Here is a 6,373-nt window from a genome sequence, read left to right as displayed (position 1 = left end):
ATATTATTAATATCACAGGCAAGTAAAATTTTGCAAAAGACAATTCAAAACAAGGCTGCAACAGTACATGGACAGAGAACTGCCAGAGGTTCAAGTCAGATTTGAAGGAGGATGTGGAAAGAGGAATATCATTGCTGACGTCAGATGGATATTGGCTGAAAGCAGAGAATATCAGAAAGATGTTTACCTGTGCTTTATTGACTATGCAAGGGTTTTAGACTACATGGATCATGACAAGTTATGGATAACATTGTGAAGATAAAATATTCCAGAACACTAAATTGTGCTTCTGAGGAACCTGTGCATAGACTCGGCAGTCATTAGAACAGAATAAAGGGATATTAAATGGTTTAACATCAGGAAAGACGTGTGTCAGGCTTGCAATATTTCACCATACTTATTCAATTGATATGCTGAGCAAATAATCCGAGAAGCTGGATAATTTGAAGAAAAACGTGGCATCAGGATTGGAGGAAGACTCATAAACAACCTGCAATATGCAGATGATACAACCTTGCTTGCTGGAAGCAAAAAGGACTTAAAATGCTTACTGATGAAGATCACACTCCATAGCCTTTGGTAAGACCCAATGGAATGTGGAAATTATTGACCAATATGGGAGTTCTGGTGTGGTGTTGTGGGCTAATGTGTCAGACTACAAAGTTGTTTGAACTGCAAGGTCAGTGGTTCAAGCTCACCAGCTGCTCCTTGGAAACCCTATACAAGTTCGCTATGGTTCGGATTTGACTCGACGGCACTTAACAGCAACAACAACATCGTTAATATAGCAGGCAACTTTTGCTGAAGATAAATCACTAAGTGTTGCCTCAGTACAGTAAAGGGAGCTGCCAGAAATTCAAGAAGGATTCAGAAGAGGATGTGGCAGGAGGGATATCGTTGTTGATATCAGATGGTTCTTGACTGAAAGTGGAGAATACTAGACAGATATTTAGTTGTACATTATTGACTATGCAAAGGCATTCAACTGTGTGGATCATAACAAACTATGAATTACATTGCAATCAGTGGATATTCCTGAACACTTAATTGTGCTCATGTGGTACCTGTACATAGACTAAGTGGCAGTCGTTAGAACAGAATAAAGGGATATTAAATGGTTTAACATCAGGAAAGACGTGTGCCAGGCTTGCAATATTTCACCATACTTATTCCATCTATATGCTAAGCAAATAATTTGATAACCTGGATTAAATGAATATTTTAACATCAACATTTAAGGAAGACTCATTAACAACCTGTGACATGCAGATGACAACCTTGCTTGCTGATAGCGAAGAGGACTTAAAAATACTGATGAAGTTCAAAGACTACAGTCTTCAGTATTGATAATACCTCAATGTAAAGAAAAAAAAAAATCCTCACAACTGAACCAATAAATAACATCATGATAAACGGAGAAAAGATTCATGTGGTCAAAGACTTCTTCTTGCTTGGATCCACAATCAACACTCATGGAAGCAGCAGTCAAGCAATCAAATGACATATTTCATGTTTTGCCCAAGACCTCTTTGAAGTGTTACAAAGCAATGATATCAGTGTAAAGGCTAAAGCGTGACTAAGCTGAGCAATGGTATTTTCAATTGCCTCATAGGCATGTGAAAGTTGGAAAGTGAAGAAGAAAGACCGGAAAAGAACCGATTCATTTTAATTATGGTGTTGGCGAAGAGTTTTGAAAGTAACATGGGCTGCTAGAAGAAGACAAGTCTTTCAAGTAAGAAGTACAGCCAGAGCACTCCTTAGAAGTGAGGATGGTGAGCTTTCATGTCTCGTACTTTGGACATGTGGTCAGAAGGGACCAGTCCTTGGAGAAAGACATCATATTTAGTAAAGTCGAGGGTCAGTGAAAAAGAGGAGTTCCCCCAACAAGATGGATTGACCCAGTGGCAAGAACAATGGGGCCAAACGTAATAAAGATGAGGGTGGCGCAGGACTAGGGAGTGTTTCGTTCTGTTGGGCACAGGGCCATTATGAGTCAGAACCAACTTGATGGCACCTAAGCTCTGGTAGCGTAGTGGTTACGAATCGGGCTGCAAACCGCAAGGTCAACAGTTCGAAACTACCAGCTGTTCCTCGGGAGAAAGATGAGGCTTTCTGTTCCAGTAAAGATTTACAGCCTCGGAAACCCTGTATAAGGTCGCGCTATGAGTCGGAACCAACTCCACGCACATTAACAACCACCACCACACTATAGGGTAAAACCCAAAACCAAAGCCATAGCTGTCAAGTTGATTCGGATTCACGGTGATTTCATGCATTATAGAGTAAAACATAGGGGGCTTGTGGGGGGTTTCTGTTTTGTTTTGGTATTTGGGCTATAATCCTTACGGAAGCAGATTGCTGTTGTTAAGTGCTTAGAGTCGATTCTGACCCATAGCAATCCTGTATAGGGTTTCCGAGGAGCAGCTGGTGAGCTTGAACTGCCAACCTCGTACGTAGTTCAAATGGCTTTGCAGTCTGGTGCATTAATACACAGTGCCACACCAGGGCTCCAATTACCAGGCTTTTATTTCACAATGCCATTGGGTGGGTTCGAACCAACAACTTTTTGATTAGTAACCGAGCGCAAACTGTTTTTGACACCCAAGGACCTTACATGGTAAATACTCAGTAAATGACAGTCCCCACTTTCCAAGATGTCAGTGGTTGTTTGTTGTTGTTGTTTAACCAGAGAAAGAAAGTAAATCATTTTTAAAAAGCTGGCTGTTAAAGAAAAGTAATAGAGATTTCATAGAACTGAAAGCTTCTGAAATACTCTGGAAAATTAACATAATCCTTTTCCTATACCTGTACTGAGGGGGGCCTTGGAGGTAGTGTGCGGCAGTGTGTGTCTAGAAACTTTCACTTAGCCCTATATTTTCCTTAGTCAAGGACCCCAAAACATGAGCTCAATGGGGCGGGCTGTTACGATTCCCAAATATCCAGGGGAGGCTGTAATCAAACGGTCAGACAAAACCATGAAAGCCATCTAGGGTCCATCTGACTGGGCTTTTCATTTTTGCAAGAGTCATGTGGTTTTAGGAGATAAGAATTACATGAAAAGAATCAAGTTCAGAGGCTTTTAGAATCAGAGGGAAAGTACACGTATGCAACTGATGAGTTGAAGAAATGCAAAAGGAAATCAAGTGAAGTAATTACCTCAGTGGGGGTGAGACTTGAATCCGATTTAAACTATGACTCACATCCAAAGGCCGCTTCCTTTGTTAAGTTCTGAAGTTGCTGTTGCAAAAATTAAATAGTGCCCAGTCACTCCCATTAATATCACAGTCAAAAATTCAGTCCTGGCCAATCCCAAAAGTTACCTAGGAAGATAGCCTCCGAAATTGTGATGAATGACAATATTCTTTTGAGGAATGAAAAGCCAAAACCAACTTATGGTAACTCCATGTGTGTCAGAGTAGTAATCTTTAACTTCAGGAAACTTTACAATGAAGGATAGAAATGCTAGAAAGGCTTTCTCTGCGTAGCAGTTTCACTGTATTCTTGTTGTGAAGCACTGGTACATATTCTTAATTTTAAGTTTTTGTAAAATGTTTAATTTAACCTCTTTAGAGTGTTAGGTCAGTCTTGTAATTCCGATTTTAAAGTGCAGTGAGTATAACTGAGTTATTGATTTAGATTGGTGCTGTTAATTGAAATCTTACTATGTTCATAAACTGAATTAGAATCATTAAAGTACATTGTTTTTAAGTTTAATTTATTCAATTTATAAATGTTGTGTAAGTACTTGAAAGGTTGGTTTACAAAGTCAGACTATTGTAGTTTTTAAAAAGGAAAGGAAATGGAACACATTAAATTTATAAATTTAGCGAACAATACTGAAAGACATTTAACTAACTAAATTTTTAGTAGAACCAAACATTATTCAAGGGACTTTTACCAGTTAATATGAAATTTTGCTGGCCTTAGAACAAAAATTTAAACTCTTCAGAGCTTAAGGAATTAGAGTTTGTAACTTTAATAAATTGAATGTTAATGTTTAAACAGCAACAGAATCTCAGAATAATCTTTTCTTTGCAAAAAAAAAAAAAAACTACCCTTAGAGACACACACACACACATAAAATCGCAACAAAAAATCATTGAAAACCTCAAAGTGTAAGTAACACAACAACACAGAGAGTGTTGTTGACAGAAAGGGGCTTTTCTTCTGCATCCCCTACCTGGAGTGAAATAAAGATGGCAGCAAAATATTTGAAATTTTGCCCAAGGGGTGGGATTTGTATCTCTTTCCTTGAAACTGGACAGGCTCTGTTACATAGCTTGGTTTGGTTGTAGGGTAAGCGCTGGATTGCTAATCGTAAGGTTGGCTGTTCAAACCCACCAGCTGTTCCTCAGAAACCCTATACTTGGTTGCTATGAGTCGAAAGTGACTCAATGGCACTAAACAATAACAATAGCAAAACAATAACAACAACATTTAGTATGGCTGACAATGCAGCTTCTTAAGTCCCAGCTATCTCATCTCTGGCTGTATACCCCAGAGAAAGTCCTTCTGTAGCCAAGAGTGTTTATAGTCACAGAGCCAACTGGCTTTTTATCCACAGGAGAATGGATGAATGATTTGTGGCGTAGTCGGACTTTGGAGTGCTCTCCATAGTGAAAAGGAAAAGACCCAGAGTTGAATGTGTTCTCAGGGACATATCTCACAGACATAAAATTAAGGGAAGATAACAGAATGGTGTTTCTCAATGTTTTTAAAAAATTGCCTCACCCCTAAAGAGCCCTTATGGATGGATACATGGATAGTATGAATGTGCCAGTATAGACTAAGGGTATAGCTGCTGGTCCTATACTTCATACATATTGACTTTTACTAGTATTTCTCTATCTGACAATTGCTCCTGAGCTTACGTTATAAGCTAGCATTTTCCCCTAATATCTCCACCCGATGAGATGTTAATACCTCAGATATGTACTGTAACGGTTTATGTATTGTACGTATCTCTGTGATGTATACGTTTTTGCTAAGTACTGTCGAGTTGCTTCCAACTCATAGCGACCCTGTCTAGGGTTTCTGAGGAGCAACGGGTGAGTTTGAACTGCCCACCTTGCGGTATGTACAATGCTTTATCCAACAGCTCCACACCAGGACATAAAAGGCAAGTTAATCTTTGCTCCTCAAAAACCAAATTTTTCCCTTTTGGGGACAATATCATCCTGGTTGAGAATTCATGGTGTAGAAGCATATATGACACGTGATATTATTTATTTTGCATTTGTTGTGGCTGTTAATTTGCTCTTGAGTTGGTGCTGACTCATGGCAACTTCACATACAACATCTTTAGGGTCATTAGCATGCTCAGGTCCATACTTGCCACCACCGTGCATTTTGAGTCCCTCCCAACTTTGGACACTCTTCTTCTACCACTATATGGGACAATATTCTGTAAGGATCCTTAGGATTTCCACTGGCTCATTTTCAGAAGTAGCTTGGCCTTTTGCTTTAGTCTGGAAGCACTGCTGACACCTGTCTACCATGGGTGACTGGTGGCATAGCTTTAAGCATCACAACAACACACAAGCCACCACGGTACAACCAACAGACAGATGGCTGATGGATGCAGAATTGAAAAGCAAGCAAAACATAACAGATGGGTATATGCATATGTAGTAAATACATAAAAGAAGGCATGGGAATGACAAATCCCCATTTCAGGACAGTGACAACTTTTTGTGGGCAAGAAAGGGAGAAAAATGAAGTTGGAGAAGGGCACAAAGGGGCCATCAGGTGTGTGGATGGATACATGGATAGCATGAATGTACCCGTATAGACTAAGGGTATAGCTGCTGGTCCTATGCGTCATACATATTGACTGTTGTTTTTTTTTTTTTTTAACTATGGTGACATTTTAATGTGATGTTTTTGGGTTTCTTACAAAGATGAACTCAAGCTGTATCTACAAGGGTAAGTCAAAAAGTATTGATACAAATTCATAGAGCCTTCTACTAAGCAAAAATATCAAAACGTGAAGCTATTGCATATTGACTTTTACTAGTTTTCCTCTATCCGAAACTTGCTCCTGAGCTTACGTTATGAAATTCTTTGGGGAGAAAAGAAATGCAGTAGACAGTACACATGGCATGATACGCCCAAATAAAACCCATAGTTGGTAGAGAAGTTTTCAAAATTTGGTTGGATACAGCATAACATTAAATTACATGAAGTGGTATGTCAGAAATGGAAACTACTCCCACATGAATTGGCTGAGGAGATGTGTGTGGAATGCTACGATCACTCACAGTTCACATGACGCATCCTAACAGAAATGTGTAGAAGGAGCTCTGGTAGCGTAGTGGTTACGAATCGGGCTGCGAACCACAAGGTCAGCAGTTCGAAACTACCAGCTGTTCTG

Source organism: Chrysochloris asiatica, unplaced genomic scaffold, assembly GCF_000296735.1.
Source record: "Chrysochloris asiatica unplaced genomic scaffold, ChrAsi1.0 scaffold00018, whole genome shotgun sequence".
Taxonomy (NCBI): Eukaryota; Metazoa; Chordata; class Mammalia; order Afrosoricida; family Chrysochloridae; genus Chrysochloris; species Chrysochloris asiatica.
This window is presented reverse-complemented; position numbering follows the sequence as displayed.